Here is a 19,915-nt window from a genome sequence, read left to right on the forward strand (position 1 = left end):
TAACCACAACTCCCCACAAATACCTGGCAGTTACTAAACTAGCTAGAATTAAGCCACAGGTAAAACCAATTACTACACACCCATAATGTGGATAAACAATGAAAGCTTAACCATATCATATTAAAGTGAAAAAGGAAGATATCTGTATGTTGATGGGAAAGAGCTCTAAAACACACACACACACATACACACACAGGAAAAATACCAAAAACTGTACAGAAAATGTGTAACTGAATCCTTTTATGAAAAAAATGTGAAAAGCACAGACAGACAGATACAGATATATGCCAAAAACATTTTTCCCCTGGAAGAAACCACAAGAAACGTCTAACAGTTACATTGAGGAGAGGCTTTTCCTTCTCTTTTTGTACCTTCTGGTATCATTTGCATGCTAACCACGTACATGCACTGTTTTTTATTTATCTTCAACATCAACATGGGTTACCTAAATTTAAGATTATGGGCAGTTATCTCTATATACATTGTTTTTCAATAAAATCTAATTTTTAAAAAAATTTAAAGTCTGAACCTCTGGAAACATATTTAATGAGCTAAACATTTCTTTAGGAGAGTTCTGAGGGAGAAAAACACACCAAAATAAAAAGTTAAATAGAGAAAATGAAAGCGGCACAGAGAGATCAAGTACCAACTTGGGTTCAAGGTAAAGGCTGAGTATTTGTCCCTTTCAAATGTTTTAAACAAAATGATAAATTATGCATTGCATGGTGTTAGGGGGCAAGAGACTGCCATGAAATGCAGTAGTTCAAAGCTATAGAACGCAGAAAGCAACCTGGAGGGAAAATCTTTAAAAAGCTGTTCTGGAAGGTCTATTCTTCCAAATTCACAAGAAAGCAGTAAAGAAATGCACTAACAAACCAAATAAAAAACCCAGTACAGACAAATAAAAACATAACCCTATGTTACATTGTGATATCCTTTGGCAAATATTTACAAAGCCTCAGAAATAAATCTCAAACTGAATTATTTCACATGTTGTTATAATTCAGAGGATGAGAGGGTTAGATAGCACCCCTGACTCAGTGGACGTGAAACTAAGCAAAGTCTAGGAGACAGTAGAGGACAGAGGAGCCTGGCGTGCTGTATGTAGTCCATGGGGCTGCAAACGTGACTTAGCGACCGAACAACAATTATAATTCTAGGTCAGAACAAACATCTTCACATGCATTAAACAAAAAGCATGGGATGTCATCTGGTTGGATGACATGTCATAAATGGCACCAACTCTTGATTATCCATGTATTTATCCAAGGTTTAAGAGGCAAACCATAAAAAAGAAAAGGAAAGAAACAATCTTCAGCACCCTTAGTGATAAGTCACTAAATGGATAACACAGGTAATCAAACTCTATAGTGTTCAAAGCTTGAGGATGTGAATTACTGCCCACGCAGCATGGGGCTGCCAAGGAGCACAACAGACCCAGGAGGCACAGGGCCTTCCTCCCAGCAGTGTCCTTCTGGCGTCTTCTACCAACAGTGGTTAACAACATCATGCAAGTGAGCTAGCGAAAAAGTACTTCAGGGGCCCAGATCCATGTCTGCAGATCAGGCAGTGAAGTGTGAGCCTGCGGCTGACAAGCAGTAAACCGATAACTGGCGTAAGGAGGCGGAAAAGCCCACCCTTTCCTCAGAATTTTATTTTTCTTTCATTCAATCAGGCAATTAACATTCTGCAATTCTGTCCCTGTATGCACGGCCTTAAACTTACCTATATTCTCTCATCCTCAGTTGCTCACTTCTTAAAAAAAAAAAAAAAAAATATATATATATATATATATATATATAATTTTGCTATCTATAATATAGCGCTGTGAGGATTAAATTAAGCTAGCATAAGCGAAACACAAATCCAGCACCCAGCCCACAGTACCTGACATGCCTTTAGTTATCCACACCTGGCACTCTGACACATGGAGAACCTGAGCCCTAATCTGCTGAGTACTCCAGGCTCCAAAGATCAGGAGATCTGTTCAGGAAACAAATACAGCTAAAAAGGGAGACAAGAAAAATCCGACATTTCTATTCCTCACTTTTCAAGTTATTCCTCCAACAAAACTCTAAGAAACAGTCATAGAAGGGCAGAAGGTAAGAAGTTCTATGATTTGTTGATTGTATTAAAACTGTTTCCCCACTTAGATGAAAATTACTTTGGGGGAAAAAAGTGTGGTTCTCCCTAGAGGATCTCCTGGTTAGATTAGACCCGTGTAATTAGTTGTAAGCTTAAATTCCATGTCGTGAAAAAAAGGACTTTTTTGGAGAGAAGGAAGAAAAGGAACAGTAGGGGAAGGCACTCTCTCGTAGGTCAAGAACTGCCATCACCCTGCCCCACTCCGTCCCTTTCTCACATAAACATGGTCACCAAATCCCACCGAGTCTACCCCACAGATTTCTCCTAAATGGAGTGTGTCCCCTCCTGCTTGGAACCGCTGTCGCTGCCTACACCCTGGCCTTCAGAGGGGGTCATGTGGGTTATTGCAATCCAGGGAGGTGTAAGATCCTCCCTGCCATCAGAGCTTCTCGGCTTAAAAACAAACTTGTATAATGTTATTTAATCACCCCCGTGACACCACCATCGTCCTATAGGAGACCACTCTACCTGCCTCTGAATTTTGGTCTGCCTCAGTGGCTCAAGGAACCCCAAAGTGCCAGGCTTACACAACAGCTGTGAAGGAAAGAGAGAAGGCCCAACCGTGGTGAGCAGCTGTAAGGAAACTAATATTGCCACACAACATAGTGCAGATAATGAAACGTACAGGTTTAGGTCAGCACTCTCCACAATGATTTCGTGTTAGGAAAAACAGCCAAATGCTTTCAATTATGATTCCTAACCATACGCCCTTTCATTTGGTGAACATACATTTATCGAATACTTTCTTTATGCTGGGTGCAAATTCACTGTTATCATAAATCATCATGAGTCAGGACAGTAGTGGGCTCAGTGTAGAAAATCTCTGAGATTAGAATAAATTTTAAAATATTGGGAGAGAAAAAGTCAAAGCTGACAGCATACCAAGAATTATTTCTATAATACCAGGAATTACATTTCTGTATAATCAGTGTCTAGAATTTTTAGTTGCTGGGGGCTGTTCTTTTCAGAGGCCTCTGCTTTTCCCTAGTTGGGGCCAAAATGACAAACTGCAGGGATTCTGAGAAGCTAGCCCTTGTGATAAGTAGGCTCATCCAGACATTTATTTATCAGACCCTAATGAACTCCCCAGATTGTTCCTACCCTGGTTCCCTACCTCCAGGCCCTCCCCGCTCCTGCTCTTCTTCTTACTCATGTTACTATCGTCCTAGGTTCCTCATCCTTCCTACCCTCTAGGAGAGGGAACTGGCAAGTGCAAACATATTCTTTAAAAAAAGAAAGAAAGAAAAGTTTTCTGAGAAACACATCTTCCAGAGAATGTAAGTTGTGAACCAATCTGTTAAAAACCTAAACATGTACCCACCATGTGCCAGGGGCCCGAAGTACCTAGATGCTTGCAACACAGTCCCTGCTGCCAAGGACTTCTGGTTCCTCTCCAGAGAGAAACACAGAAAGCAATCCGGTAAGTGCTGTGCAGAAAACCGCACCACTGTGCATGCCTGCTGGGGGCCACCTTTGGAGGTCACCTTATATATAACAGCTGTCTCTATCAACAGATACCAGCTGAGTCAGCCCTGGGCTAACAGATCCATCCCTTCTGGTCCCCAACTCTGCAGAGTCACAGGGAATCAACCTGCTGGATTCAACCAACAGGAGGCAGAGGCAGAAGGCGGAGAACAGAGCGGACGGCAAAGTGGAACACTTCTCACCTTTCTATCTGCTAGTATCTGCCGATATCTTGGGTTCTCCTCTGGGGCTTTGGCTCTTATCGGCGCCTGAGCTTCAGTAGCAGCCTCCACCACCAGTCCCTCCAGCCTGAGGATAGTCGTGACTTATCTCTAGGTTTCTTCCTCGAGCTTCTGCTGTACCATGACCTATGGAGGAACTTCACTAAATACCCTCGACTGTAAACAAAACGGCTTCTGTTTTCCTACTTAGTCCCCGAGGAACCAGTTATGTTATAATGTGCTGATAATTCACCTTGACTCAAAAGCAGTCATGCTCTGCTGGAATTCAAAATTGAAACTGGAGGAAAACTATGGTTTTCAATAATATACCTTCATTTGGCCTAAAAGACTCGACTGCTAGATACTAGAAATGTTTTTGTTTACATAGGAATGGCTTAGAGATGCAGCCAGTACATAGGAAAATGGATCCAGTGCTTTCTTACGGCTGAATCGTCTTCCTGGGGTGAACTGATGAAAATGTTCTCTATCTGCTCCACCCCACGATGGCAGCCACCAGGCAGGTAGCTCCTGAGTACTTGGATGTGGTTAGCATGACTAAGAACAGAATGGTTCATTTAACTGTATTTAAATATCCACACGTGGCCAGGGGCTACAGTGCTGGCCAGCAGAGGTCTAGTATAAGGTCGTCTCTGTGGTGGGGAAGGACTCCTGCTGTGCGTGCTTTTGTGGACTTTGGTGGGGACCCGGTGGCACACAGAGAAACACAGGAACTGTAGAACTATCAGCCCTTTTCTTCATTCTATTCACAGTGTAAAAATCTAACCACCTCTGGCCTACCTTATCCCCAACCACAGAAGCACACAATTTACTCAGAGACGTTGGTGAACAAATTTTTTAGAGAATAAACCTCCTTTAAACACAATGACAGCTTGAGAATGAAGGTCTGGAGGAAATGTGGGTTGCTGAGAAGTATAGGCTTCACTCCAGTAAGAAGAGGAGCTCTGGAATTGTAAGTAACAGAATTCTTGCTCTGTGTTCCCTATTTTTCAACCCAATGGGAACTACCCCATGCTTATTCCGCCCCATGCTAATTTCCTGTTGTCCCAGCCCGATTCTTACTCTCTTTCCAAGAGGATTCCTCTAGTCTTCCTGGGACTGTGCGGTAGCCGCATGACATACCTTCATCTACCCCGGTGCTGCTGCAACTGGGAAAGACATTCCCTTTGATAAAGACCAGCCATGACTAACTTCTGGGTTAGAAACATTCCCTTTCACATGTCTGGCCTTTACACGGACATCATCAGCGTAAATGACATCAGGCTCCTGCTTCTCCTGAGAATTCTGCTCCTGGAAGTAAATGCTAAAGATTTCAGAAGGTGACTCTCCCAGGCTGGTAGACTGGTATTATCCAACCATGCCTCAACAGCACACAATCACTTCCTATCAAAAGTACTTAACTTCAGGGAATTGCTTCAGTATATCTGTTGGAATATAATATTAAAAGGATAGTTTTAACGTGAATAGACTTTACAAGTACCACAGCTTTTGGAACCCAAATGCCCCCAAAGAACTGGCCATGTTATCCTGAGAAACAAATAGAAGTATGCTTTATAAATCACAAGAATCTTAGCCATATTAAATCACGCTGCAAAACGCTGTTGTGAAATGCTGGCTATGAACTGCTTTGACTGGGGACTTTTGTAATTGCTTAGTAATTTGTGCCATCTAAATGAGAATTATAGGATATGCTAACTAGCAAGGTAGGAATTAGTTTACACTGTAATTGTAACAATAACAATGTACTCTAGTTAGCTTTATTCACGTTTACGTGACTCACTAACAAGAGACCACTGCATTTCCAGCATGACAAAGCACTGTTAAACTCATTTTTCTTCTCATCATTTTCAAAAAAGCAAAAACGATACTACCACTAGGATGGGCATCACCTTCTTACGTTGCTGGTTATACAGAAAAGGGTACTCAGGGCAAAGACAAACACTGGAGAATGCAGCTAGTCTCTACAGAGTACCATCACCTTGGAGTGGACTTGCCACAGTTCAAGGCTGACCCCTGAACGTTGCAACTCCTAAATGTGGTGATCAGGAGATGGCTCAGGCTAACCACGCTCAGGGTGACATTCAAGTAAAAACATCAATTTAATACCGTCATGTAGACCAGATGTTGGATGCTGATATGTGCTGATTCTATGTCTCCCAAAAAGCATAATTCACAAGGAACCCAAAGTAGAATCAGAAGAATGCCTCACAGGCACAGAAGGGCTTCTGTGGCTTCCTGGGTGGCCTGACATTGCACATGAGTGTTCAGGTAGGCTCAGGGGTGTTCAGTGATGAGGGCAAGACTACAGTCTAAGTCAGGTTTGGAACCTAACCAACTGATGTCAACCCACAGATGGCCCCACCACTGGGGTCAGATCCATAGGCAGATCCAGTGAGGCTATATGAGGGCCAGGGGACCTTCTGCAATAGAAAGGCCAACCTGACCTCTCCAAGTTTCACTCCACTGAAGTCCCCTTCTAAGGGATCCTTTTTCAGACTAAGATGTCAGTACCTTTGACTAAGCTATAATTTTACCCTAGAAGCCATTTAATCTCTTTACTTACTTCACCTATCTTTTCTGTGATCCATTCATTATAGAGCTATTTTACAGTTTCTTTTGGGGTCTCATCTTTTAATTCAGGTCAGAAAGCAGAAGGGATCTCCCTGCTGGCCTTCATGTATGGTATGCACACCACACTTAGGGTAGAAGCCGATGATTCCACATGAAGGTTTTAGGAATTTCAGGAAAGGGGGATGGACTGCTTTAAAAAAGAAAAAAACAACTCCACTCACAACTTATATTGAAAGACATACACTTTTTAAAAAAATCATTAAACGCCAAAAATACAAAGTAACAGGCCTTAGACATGGAGGGTGAGCTATCCTGTTGCGCTCTACTTTGACATTTTAAATCTCTTTGTTCCTTTTAGGTCTAAAATTTGTTGGGGTCTTTCGGTGAGATTCTAGTTTCAAGACTCAAAGAAATCTATCTTTAGATCTGTTGACTCAGCACAAGGTTAAAAGTCTGGATTTTGGTACTGCACAGTTTCACTAAGCTGATGCCCAGGGGCCTTTGCAAACCCATAATCAGCCTGCCAACACTTTCCACAACACTTTCAGCAGCTTATGGAATTTTCTGGTCTCACCCACATGGGAGAAATCAAAATGATATATCCAAGGATGTACCTACAAGGTAGAGCAATCATCTAAGCTGTCTCAAGAATTGTGGTCACTGGTACTATCTAAAATTGTGATGCCTCTGTTAACCTCGTTTAGTTTATTATTAACCTGACTTTCCATTTGGCTTGACTATCAAACTCTTGCCCCACAGTGGTATGCAATTTTGTGTAACCAGTTCAAGATTCTCCATTAGAATCACTGCGCTTTCACCAAGACCGTTTACCAAGCAATTCAAGAGCAGCTGGGGACCAGGAGGGTCTGAAACACCACCTCCTATTTCTGTTCCATCAGTAGAGCTAAGCAAGCTTGAAGGCTAGCTTAATGAAAGCCTCCAAGCACTAACAGGGTTCAGTCTGGGTTATAAATTTCTCCTAACTGTAAGTTGGTCCTCAAGTCATTCCCTTCCACATGCCACTGAGGCTTGGCTGCTACACTTCACCTCGGGGCTGCCATCACTCTCAGGGTGTAAGCCAGCCACGAGTTCTCCCTGCCGCTCCAAGGAGGAACATTTCCTGATGCCCACAGAGAGGCCAGCTGTCGGGGGACTAACACCTTCTCCATCTAAGGGCTCAGCTCATGGGTTTATGTGAGTTTTAAACAATTCACTTCCAATGCAGTGAGGACTGTGAGAAAAAAATTAGGAAGCAACCTCTCTTTAAAAAATCACTAACTTCTACTCTCCAACCTGAGTAAGAGCCTCTTTCTAACTCAGGGAACCTTTCATTACTACCTCCTTGAAAGATGAACATTGCTACAAAGCATTCTGCTTTTACAAGGTAGACAGCAGGTGGTTTATATACACTTGGGGATCTTTCGATCCAAGCCTTATTTCTCTCTTTCTCTCTCTCTCTCTCTCACACACACACAGTGAAACTCGTAAGTCAAAGACATTAACTTTCAACTGATTTTAGGGATATGCTAAAGAAACCTGCCCCAAATCACACAGCTTGTTAAACTGGAAGGGCTGAGTCTCAAGCACAGACTTATCAGATTCTCAAACCACCATAATCTCTCTCTCCCTGGAATGGAGCAAGTGATACTTCACTGTGTCGCTGCTGATAAAATGTATATGTTCTACTCATCTGCAGATTTCAGAATACGTTAACTCTCAAAGGCCCTTTCATAAATATACTCTTCAAGCTACTTTGTGATGTTGCTAAAGCCAAGATCAGTACTCGGATTTCACAAAGAGAAACACATATATTGAAGAGGTAAGCCGGGGTCTCTCAAATGTTGGCACTTTCGACATTTGAAAAGGATAGCTGTCAGTTTGGGGCCATCCTGTGCATTGCAGGATGTCAGCAGCATCTCTGGTCTCTACCTGCTAAATACCAGCAGCACTCTTCCCACCCTAGCTGTGTCCATCAAAACTATGACCAATGTGTCCTGAGGGGTAACTCACACACCATGGAAAGCCACGGTGTTAAAGATTGCACTGATAACCAGAAAAGAATCCCATTAAATCCTAGTTTAATGGAGACCTCTTTTATACCAAGCTACAATTCCTTAACAGAAAGCACTTCGACTGGATGAAGTATCTCAGAATTCAGAAGTGATCACCTCTCAGTATATGATTACTGTCTCGAAGCTGTTACACTACGGTACACATCCTTAGCATCTTTAACCACTGTTCATAGAGTTTCTAGAGCCTCTCCAAAAACCTGATTATTCCATTCTGGACACGTACTTAAACATAAACCCAGAAACAGGCACAACACTGCCACAGGAGAAAAAGCAGAAGCAACAAAGACGACCAAATTGGCACACCCCATTTATGGGGAGGCTCCGTTTTTAAGCAGTTGGGTTGAATAATCTGATTTGATCCTTACCATCTTCAACAGCCGTGTGAAGGAAGTCGTATCACCTGATTTTATGAATGAAGAGACTGAGGCAAAGAGCACTCAAATAACTTGCCCAAGATCAGGCTCCAAAACCCCTGTTCTGAACCAGTATCTACAGGACTTCAGAGAACTGTGGGGTTATCACCTCCTGGGTTCTAAACTCTCTGTCTCCACTAGTGAGTTCTGTTGTCCAGTTGTAGCAAATGCCCTCAGCAAGGCATACTGTGGGCACCTTATTCAAGTCTGAGGTGACTCTACTGATAATCCCTCCCTGGGTATGACAAGACACAAACCCACTTACTGACACTGCTGTCCACCCCATATTTGTCCATCTTGAGTAAAGAACACAAAGCACGCTGTGAAATGTTTTGCCAGAGCAGACATGCCGTATCCATAGCATGGCACGTCCACGTCCTTGTGTACTTTTTAAGTAACAGGTGGTGCAGGTGCTTAAGAATCTGCCTGCCAGTGAAGGAGGCACAAAAGATGCAGATTCCACCCCTAGGTCAGAAGATTCCCTGGAGAAGGGAATGGCAACCCACTCCTGTATTTTTGCCTGGAGAATCCCTGGACAGAGAAGCCTTGTGGGCTACAGTCCATGGGGTCTCAAAAAGCTGGACACGACTGAACGCAGAGCACGCACAAGATCCAAGAAACGGTAGAGGAAATGGGGTCTACTGGAGACGAGTTATGCTACATACCGATCACCACCACTTTTGTAAAAAGTGGTCCCAATTCATCTTTTCAAAAATGTGATTTACCATCCTGCTAAACAGCAACATACACTCTGCAGCTGAAGTTTCCAGAATTTACCATCTCCCCAGTTGTGAAAATCAAAGTGGACCGGCACACTTCCTCCTCCCCACAATTTTCTCAAGGTCACCCCCAAATGGTTTTATCAGCACAGACGCATGTCCTTTCAACACCCTCAAGAATTCCATTCACTTAAAGCAGCTGGGGCTTCAGAGAGGTTTAAGGAGGAAGCCAAGGCATCCTTGTTTTGCTTGGGAAGGTGGGTGGGTATTCAGTGTCAAACAGATGCCAAGAACGATGAGGTGGCATGTGAGCCATATTGCATCCTGGAACAGACAATGTAGTTCTTTGTCTTCTAAGAAAGTGGCATTGTTCTGTATTATGTGGCATCCCAACAGAAGATCCTCTGGTGGCTCAATCGGTAAAGAGTCTGTCTCAAATGCAGGAGACATGGGTTCAATCTCTGGGTTGGGAATGTCACTTGAAGAAGGAAATGGCAACCCACTCCAGTATGCTTGCCTGGGGAATCCTATGGACAGAGGAGCCTGGCAGAGAGGCTCTGTGAGGTTGAAAGTCGGATCCAGCAGATGGACTCTCAGAACTGGCGACCCCTGGTGAGACTCTCTGAGCCTACCCCATCTTCAACAATAACAGAAATCTTAAGCGTTCACAGAGCATGCTTTTCACGACCCTATCATTCCTAACAAATAGGCTCAGCACTAACCCAAATGCTAGTAGAAATCTTAAAACATTTCTCATAGCATATAAAACACTGCAGGAGTGCACTTAGACACTCACCCACTGGATGACCATAAACTCAGGTGCTTGGTATTAAAATCAGAGAATGGCCGAGCCATACTTGGTGAGAAACAGAAGAATCTACACACACCCAACCAGCAGGGCTTTGAGAAAAAAGGAGGAGAAAGTTCCCGCAAACCAGCAACCATGAGGCAGCCTCAGGATCAGCAGGGCTTGTGAAGAAGAGGGCTTGCTTAGTAAATACTTGTAAACGGCAAGCTTCCAAAGTAAATGCATTATTCCTGGAACCTTGATATTCTAGCACTGGGGCAATGAGGAGCTTAAAACCCCTTCGAAAATCTGCTTTGAACCCAGAACCTCCTCTGGATTACTTCACACAGAAAAATCAACACTATATTAGGAGCAATTGGGGCCACACGGGGAACAATGACAAACTCTAAATGTTACCTTGTAAACTAAATTAACCAGCTGCAAAATCTGGAGATGACGTAACCTTCTTCATCCATAAAGCAGAGCTGATAATACCTCTACCTCTCGGCGTTACTGGGAAAAATGAAAATGAGGCCGCAGGTGTGAAGCATCTCACTTAAATGTTCCGGTCTGTTATAGCTACCAGGTGAAACTGGAAGCAAAATTTAGATTTAATTATCCCTTTAGATTTTAGACATCTTAGAGTTAATTAAATATTTTCCCATTCTCACCACCTGGCGGGCGATGCTCTTCCAACTACCCCAGTGGACTTATGGTCATTTCTGTCAACATCACAGTCTGTTTTCCAAAAGAAATGGGCTCCCAAGATGTCACCTTTCACTCAGAGGCCTTTGATTAGTTAAACTCAAAGCAACTGAATTTAACCATGAGCTTATGAGCACAAAAGAAGTGGAACTAGGAATTCAAAGTGCAACTGATTAAAAATTCTAGCAAACTACTTTAATTATTCCACTTGGAAGTGATTTCTTTCCAGAGGCACTTCCTTTATAGAGTTTAAAAAAGTCAGCTGCTTAAGCACTTAACTCATTCTCTCTGTTGCATTAGTTTGTATCTTCAAAAATGAAGAGTAAAGGTACTATTCATACCTTTATAATTGGCAGGTGTAATTTCATAATTCATTTATGAAACCCTTTATGCTCTTTATGCTCTTGCGGTATCTTCAGCCTGCCTTTTCAGTACAGAGTTTCTGGTGGTGACAACAGTCACACTGTGTCCTCAATAAAACAACAATAATCACAGAAATAATCTGCTTCTCCTCCACCTCCTCACCCCTCTTAGAAGAAAATATTTGCCTCCACCATACAAATCGCTATGCACGTGCTGATAACTTCTTACATAAAAAGCAGTTCTAAATAAAAGCAGACTTTTCAAAGAGGCTCACTCTTTCTACACAAATTGAAAAGTGATCAATTCAACAGAGTCAACAGACCTTAGGTCTTCCGGCTCCCGTTACAACTTAAGTAACATCTACACACATCATACACAAACAGGTGGGGCGGTGGGGGAAAGCAAGCACCATGCCTTCTTCTCAGTGTTTTCATTTCCCCAAATTCCACAGGAGTAGTCACCTGGCCACAATAAACAGAAAGCTCGGCTGTGGAGTAAACACGCTCATTCCAAAATACCCGGAGCACGTGCTTTCTTCTGGCACTGCGCGCTGAGCTCACTCACCAGCTGCTCCCAATCAGGCAAAGGAGCTGGCTGAAGGACCTTTCTGTACCACGACTGGAGTTTGAGAAAGTGAGTACTTCCCCAAAACAGAGCAACCAAGCTGTTAATACAACCCCACTCTCTCAAAACCCTCCATTAGGAAAGCCTGATAACCCCAAACGGAAACCACCTCCTGGCCCCTTGACTCTCAAACGTACCCCAACAGAGCATGTTAGCCTACCTACCTCTACTGAGACCCCACTTTCTAAAATCAACGACCGTGTTAAGAGTTTTCAGGGATCAATAGCAATTGCCTGTTTGATCATCAAAGCGCATCCAGTAAAAACTAAGAGTCCCTTAGGAGGGGGAATAGCAAAGCCTGCGATACCAAGTCTTTTCTGCAAGGCAGGGAAGGCTGTTTCTCCCAGCTTTTAACCAGGTCTCACTGTCAGACAGTATTACCACGCGGCCCCCAGAGAGCCTATTAATGAAGCCAAGCATCCCAGAATGAGCAGTACTTACGGTCTCCCTCCCTGGAGGCCAAGTCTCCAGAAACTTCCTGGGGCGCCAAGTCTGCGCGCGGGTACGGCGTGCTCAGGGTGCGCGCTGCCCGCCCGGGACTCCGCTGGAGAGGCGAAGGCGGCCGGGGCGCGCCGACCCCCGGCCCCGGCCCCCGGGCGCGCCCGCGCCTCCGCCGGCCCGGACCGCCTTCTCCCGCGGCCTGCGGGGCGGGCGTGCGCAGACCGCGGCGCTTCGCAGCCGGCGCGCTGCCGGGCGGGCGGACAGACGTGCGGCGGGAGGATTCTCTCCGGGGGGCAGCTGTGAGCAGGCACTCCGGCTCTAACCCCAGAGGCTCCGGCAGGGAACCCGCGGGTGTGGCCGGGCAGCAGAGGGGTTTTTTTCTTTTTGGAATTCAGGGTGTGGCCCTCTAACACAGCAAAAAAGAAATGAGTCAGCCCGTGCGATCCTAACCAATAAGCGTGTTCACAGTCCGTTAAGGCGGAACTTGCCTTTCTTGATTTATGTCAGGTTTAGGAGCCTTTTACAGACCTTTTTGTTTTGTTTTGTTTTGTTTTTTTGAAAACTTAAGCCTTTCACAACGTCAAGAAAAACAAGGATAAATTCTGTTATGATAACTAACTTGATCAGTGGACCTATGTTAATTTCTGTTACTTAGTGAAAGTTAATTGAGTTAGGCAGCGATCCTGGATGTAATGAGCTCGGAATCTGGCGTCAGAGCAGATTGGGATCTAACCTCCAAGATTGAGATCTAACCTCTGACACTGTTTGGTCTTGCGGAGTTAATTATCAGCAATGAAGGAGATAAAATCCAGCACTTTGCTGGACAGATTATATATAATAATACAGGCAGAGTATTTGACACAGTGACACGTAGAGTAGGCAGTCAGACAATGTTGTCTGTCCCTCTGAGTTGGGACTCAAAATCTCCAAACTTGTGGACAAACTGGCCCGTAATTTTTCTGTTTAAATTCTGGTTAAGTTAAAATATCCAAAAATTTTTCGAACTCAAATAGTTCTTTGGTATTTGCATGGTTTGAGTGTTCCTTATTTAAGCGGTTAAAAAAAAAACTCAAGGAGCTTTTGGTTTAGAATTCTTGAATTTGGTGTTCTTGTTTTACCAGAGAAATTTAATTAGTAGCAAGAAAGAAAAAAAAAAAAAGGCTTAGAATTGGGATGATTCTGCTTATGCCACAGTTAAACCAACTTTTAAAAAGTAAGCGTGATTTTGGAAATATTCATTCTATCTGGGTCACTGTACCCTAAACACCATTTTGGAATAGAAAGATTGAAAAGAGAAACTTTAAGTAGTTTGGAATTGGCAAATTACAGGAGCCCACAGAACTGCTAGGTCCTGAGCACCAGTTGATTACTAGCGGGGGCAGAATTTTTACAGATGAATAATTTTTTTTATTTTTAAAATTACCAATTAAACCGTCTTGGCTTTGGAGAAGATCTAAATTTAACTTCCTTGTATTTGTTTAAAACCGATAGATCGTTCCATAGGCCAGGATTTCTTTAAAATACTCTTTTAAGGCAAAGATAAAATCTCAAGAGAGATCAGGGCTCTTTATAAAATGCTGCTCTTTTCTGTGAACCTGCATGGAAGAATAGAACGCTTCACCAGGAGTCCAAAGGTCCTGTCCTCATCCCAGCTCTGCTAGTAAGTGATCAGGTATGTGGCCCTGTGTAAACTGCTTCATCTCTCTCTGCAGATTCCTAAGCAAGTTATGGCCCCCAACAGGGCAGACACAAGATAAACCTATGACCTAACATTTAACCTTAGCAACAGGCATAGTCAGTCAGTCAGTTCAGTTCAGTTGCTCAGTCATCCGACTCTTTGCGACCCCATGGACTGCAGTCAGGCTTTCCTGTCCATCACCAACTCCTGGAGCTCACTCAAAATCATGTCCATCCAGTCAGTGATGCCATCCAACCATCTCATCCTCTGTCGTCCCCTTCTCCTGCCTTCAATCTTTCCCAACATCAGGGTCTTTTCTAAGGAGTCAGTTCTTCACATCAGGTGGCCAAAGTACTGGAGCTTCAGCTTCAGCGTCAGTTCTTCCAGTGAATATTCAGGACTCATTTCCTTTAGGATTGCCTAGTTTGATCTCCTTGCAGTCCAAGGGACTCACATAAACTGGGTGTATATCCTAGACGATGAAACTGATAAATCTTTCTTGACTCTCATATTCCTTATAAAGCTAATTTTATGGTCTTAGACATTGTAAATTAAATTCTAGAATCATCTGTGCTCCCTCTGTGTATCACCTGGCATGATGACAGCTTCTTAATGTCTTTCATATTTGTACTGGTTTTTCCATTCTGGTTCAAGTGACCCTCATGCCAGGGTCACTAAAGTTGAGTCTCCTAACTGCTGCTCCTGCTGCCAGGTCCAATCCTCTCTGCTTCCAGGACATCATTGTCACGTGATAATTGTCAGAGTCCAGCATGCCATCATATCATAAACACTTCTTCTCTCTTATCAGTTAAACAAGTAGAGTTTTGTAGTAGAAATCAAGAGGAAAACATGTGTGTTACAGGCAACTTTCTTCAAACAGTCATTGAAATTAATACTGATTTTTAGGCACATTGATTTTCTGCTTATGAAACCATTACTGTCAATTATACTGACTGAGCGACTTCACTTTGACTTTTCAAACTGATAATATGTTGGCTGTTACATCAAGAACTGTAGCTCTTTTATAGTATATGAAAGACTATGTGTGTGTGTATACATATATATAAAACCTATGTGAATATGAGCAACTCAATAAACTTCGTGACCTTGCAGTTTAAAATGTGCAGTTGGGGACTTGCTTGGTGGCCCAGTGGTTAAACACTTCCAACGCACATGGCATGGTTTCAGTCCCTTTTGGGGGAACTAAGATCCCACATGTTGTGAAGCATGGCCAAAAAATAAAATAAAAAATAGAATACAATATGCAACTGTATGCATGTGTGCAGCCATACATAGATAAAAGAGGACGGGAAAGGTAACCCACACAGGAAAGAGAGATGCTCTAGTTTTTTTTTGTTTTTTTTTAATTATCTGGGATCCAGTCAAGCTGAAAATGTATACAGTGGGTGCTCCATTCAAGAAGAAGGAAGGTTCATAAATAAGTTCACCTGTGATCATAGCTCAAAGCACCTGAAAGATGTTTTCAATGATCCTTATGCTTTGGAAATAAGGACACAATTACCCACGTTATCAGAATGTTCTCACAAAAGAAAAAGGGTCACCATTTCTAGGGTATCTTTGTTGTCCAAAGTTAAAATGACAGTCTTTGTTCTTTGCAATCTATGGTTTTAAAAAAGAAACGATTAGCTCCAATCCCAGCGCCATGATGCTGCTGCTGTTTAGTTGCTAAGTTGTGTCTGACTCTTTGCGACCCCATGGACTGCAGCACAACAGGCTTCCCTGTCCTTCCCTATCTCCCAGAGTTTGCTCAAACTCATGTCCATTGAGTCAGTGATGCCATCTAACCGTCTCATCCTCTGCCTCGCCCTTCTCCTCTTACCCTCAATCTTTCCCAGCATCTGGGGCCATGATGTTCAGTCATTCAAAAACTTGCTTTCACCTCTTCAGCCCCCATCTTCCACTTAAAAAACCTTTGGCCAAATAATCCCACCAGCCTACTTCTTGTTCCCCTAAAGCAACAGGCACACTACCACTTCCATACCTGGGCCCACGCATGGCCTCTCTCTCTCCCACTCTCCTTAAAACTTACCACCTTTCAGATCCTCTCCAACCCCTTCCTTTTCTGGAACCCTATTGACTGGTTCAAATCCCAGGGAACTCTCCTCTCTTCCAAATGCCTACAGCTTTATTCTTTAATACCTCCATCTCAAAACTAACTTAGAGAGCCTAAGTGTCTTCCTTCTGTTTGAAATCTCTGGCTTTTCTCTTTCCGATGACAAAAGTCCATTGGAGACAGAGACAATGTTTCAGAGGCCTTGTCTCCCCAGGATCTAGCAGATTCTGAATAAATAGCTGTTGTTGATATAATGGTGTTTGAGTTATATAACAGCCACAAAGGAGAAAGAAAAACTTTGACTGCTGACACATCGAGAATACACAAATATTATAGCTGTTCAGCCCAGTTGGCAATCAGAACCCAAGCGACAGATGTGAGTCTTTGCTCTTTACGACATGTTCCAACAGTAAAGAATGCCACTACTGAGAAAGCAAATCTGATACTTCCTAAAAGGAAGTACAGTTTACAAAAGAGTGTCAGCACATACCATCTCAGTTCCCCAAATACTAACCCACTCACAAGAACAGAGGGACTAAGTCTTTCTATCTTCCCTTTCCAATAAGGAACACATACACACATATTTGACAATCTCACCAAAGACCAATTCCTCCTTAAATAGAAATATCTTACCTGTTTACCTTAAAGTGCTCCTAAGCATCAAAGTTAGCACATGGCAGTTGTCCGAGGCAACATATAACTGTTAGAACCATCATAAGTTTCCATTTGCTTATGTGGTTTCAAATTAAAAAAGTATATGACATTTGCATTAGAGCAAGCCTCTATTCAAGAGTCATTCTCATCCATACAGAGTCACTCATCTCTTTTGATTAGTGCTAATACAGTTCTCCTTTTATGAGATGAGAATAAACACTACCATTGTTCTAAAAGAGCTGTGATAGATCAGCTGCCCTACTATGCAGTTACATTTATTATAACTGCTCATGACAGAGACACACTTCTTAAATATTCCAAATATAAACAACCAGATTAGTTTTCTTTAACTTGCAGGTAACACGGCACTTAAAGCAGCAGAGGCAAAAGATAGAGCGACTGATAGTCACTCAGTCATGTCCAGCTCTTTGCAACCCCACAGACTGTAGCCCACCAGGCTCCTCTGTGCATGGGGTTTTGCAGGCAAGAATACTGGAGCAGGTTGCCCATTTCCTCCTCCAGCGGATCTTCCCGATGCAGGGATTGAACCCGCGTCTCCTGTGTCTCCTGCATGGCACATAGATTGTTTACCTGCTGAGCCGCCAGGGCTAGCAACATGAAAGCCACAGGTGTGGCTGGGCTCTAGGGCCATTTCACTGTGACTCCACCAGGACAGGAGGACATCTTTGCTTCTACAGGTTGGCTTCGCTCTCCCTTCCTAAAATCTGCCTTCTTCCACTTAATTCCCAGCTCTGGCACTAAGAGGGGCTATTCCATAGTTATAATCTTAAAAGTTCTGAAGAAAAACTCACACTGGTCAGCATGGGCCATGTAGCCACCCCAGGGGCCAAGGTTCCATGACTGACTAATCTATGCTAGAACCACCCAGGTGAACTGGAGGAAAGAGCAACTAAGTTCTCCAGAAGGTGTTTACTTCCCAGAAGTAAAAAGGAGGGCTCCTTTATCTGTCCCCGAAACATCAGCACCTATCAAGGAATTCCATTTCAAGTCTAACACAAAAGCTTATCTAAACAGTCTTCAGTCTGGTAATAAATTACATTCTGAGAGTTGTTTAATGAACTCTAAAGTTAATGAACTCTTCTGTGGCACTTGAAATGCATTTCACTAGAGACCAGATGTAGAGAGACTGGCTTCTCTGGCGAGTCTTTAAAGGCCTATTTAACTCATGATTTATCTGAGGTGTAATGTTAATAGTTCTAATACGACACTCAAACCCCATTCATAACATTGTTCCTATAGGAAAATGTACTTGAAAGTCCACCTATAGCAAGAAAAACATGTGCAATTGAATTCATTTACTGAGGATCTAGTAATGATGGTGGCTTCCATCGTGCACATACCACTTGACATTTAACCTGTACACAGTACAGCAAGGCAGGTATTAACAACTGTACTGAACACATGAGGAAACTGAGCGTTCGAGAAGGTTTTGAAGCTTAAGGTCAATCATGAAGACGTATCACAGCCTGCTTCAAAGCTATGAATGTCTGACCCCAGAGCTGGTGGTATCCTGTCCGATATCCATAGCAGCCAGACAAGAGTGGGCTTTTAGTTCAGGTGACTGAGAGCTGAGCTAACATGTCCAACTCTGTGTAAATATCTAGATTTCCCTGCAGAGAAGAGAAGGAACTAGTGGGCAGTCATAGTCAATAGCCAGACATCAACTTTCTGTATCTTCCCAAGAAAAGGTATTTCTCTGTGGCAAAACAAAAAATATTTCTCTGGGGAAACTTCAAGTTATACAAATGCTGGTATTGACATGAAGATCGTCTGAAAATTAAGGGTCTATAGGTAGTATCTTCATAGAAAATTTGTTTTGCCCTGTTGAAAAAAGATGGCACTATCTTAAGAGGGCACTTAGACAGGTGTTTTAAAAAAGATTAAAATTGCAGAAATAACTGAGGTGACTCAGTTCTGCCAAAATAAATGTGATGGATGCTCTTTACAACTTTAGCTGTATATCACATTTTTAAAAATGTGTTTAGTTAAGGAGTACTTATTACATATAAGAGAATATATCTAACATATTGGTCAGGAAAAATAATAATAAAATCAACAATCATAAACCTATCACCCGACCTAAAAGCAGACCACTAGTGATAAACTATGGCAAGTCCCTGAGTGTTCCTTCCCATCTGATGGAGGTGGACAATCCCTTCCTTCTGTGCATCTTGGACAAAAAGTTTAAAACCCCTTGATTCAAGAGGGGACTTTAATAATAAATTAACCTTGTTATGCCTTTTGAAATCAAACTCGAGAGATGGCCAGAAGTAATATGATAGAAAACAGTTGAATTCAGTCATAAAGCAAGGGGATGGCTCAATTGTACACTGTCTTAACCTAGCAACCGCTGGCCACACAGACCTGTAAAAGCTTCTGGTTTTACTCCATCATCCAAAGCCAGGACTAGTCATTAGTCACATTATTAGGCATGTGCTCTGAAATATGACAAGTCATCTGGAAATGATTCCAAATTGAGGTAAGGTGTTACTAAGCCAAGACAAACTGGTTCTCCCATGCAGAGCCTTAAGCACATCAGATACCATACGAAGAAGAAGAAAAAAAAGGAGCACATGGATTAACAACCATGAACTTCACTTCATATATCATATGGTGAGAAGAACTAAAAACTTGAGAGTGGGAAAAACCAAAGAAAAGAGTCAATCAGTTATTAAGACTATAGTTTTGTTTTAATAGTGTGTTAAGCAACTTCAGTTGTGGGGAAAAATGGAGGTAAAGAAGTTAAAGAGTTTGCAATCCCATGGACTGGGGCCTGTCAGGCTCCTCTGTCCATGGAATTCTCCAGGCAAGAATAATGGAGTGGGTAGCCATTTCCTCCTCCAGGGGATCTTCCCAACCCAGGGATGGAGCCCAGGTCTCCCGCATTGCAGGCGGATTCTTTACCAGCTGAGCCACCAGGGAAGCCCAAAGAGTTTACACCATAT

General features: G+C 42.9%; 1 protein-coding gene across 4 annotated transcripts in view; it reads right to left on the bottom strand.

Annotated features, from left to right (window-relative positions):
- SGMS1 (sphingomyelin synthase 1) overlaps positions 1–19,915 on the bottom strand; it is a 335,579-nt gene that overhangs the window by 101,976 nt on the left and 213,688 nt on the right. The window contains exon 1 of one of the 4 annotated variants that reach the window (XM_052660729.1): positions 12,544–12,632. The exons of the other annotated variants lie outside the window; for them this stretch is intronic. The gene's annotated coding sequence lies outside the window, so the exon portion shown is untranslated. Of the gene's footprint in view, positions 1–12,543; positions 12,633–19,915 lie in introns of those variants that run through there. 4 annotated transcript variants of the gene reach the window in all.

Source organism: Budorcas taxicolor, chromosome 23 (assembly GCF_023091745.1).
Source record: "Budorcas taxicolor isolate Tak-1 chromosome 23, Takin1.1, whole genome shotgun sequence".
NCBI classification, from domain to species: Eukaryota; Metazoa; Chordata; class Mammalia; order Artiodactyla; family Bovidae; genus Budorcas; species Budorcas taxicolor.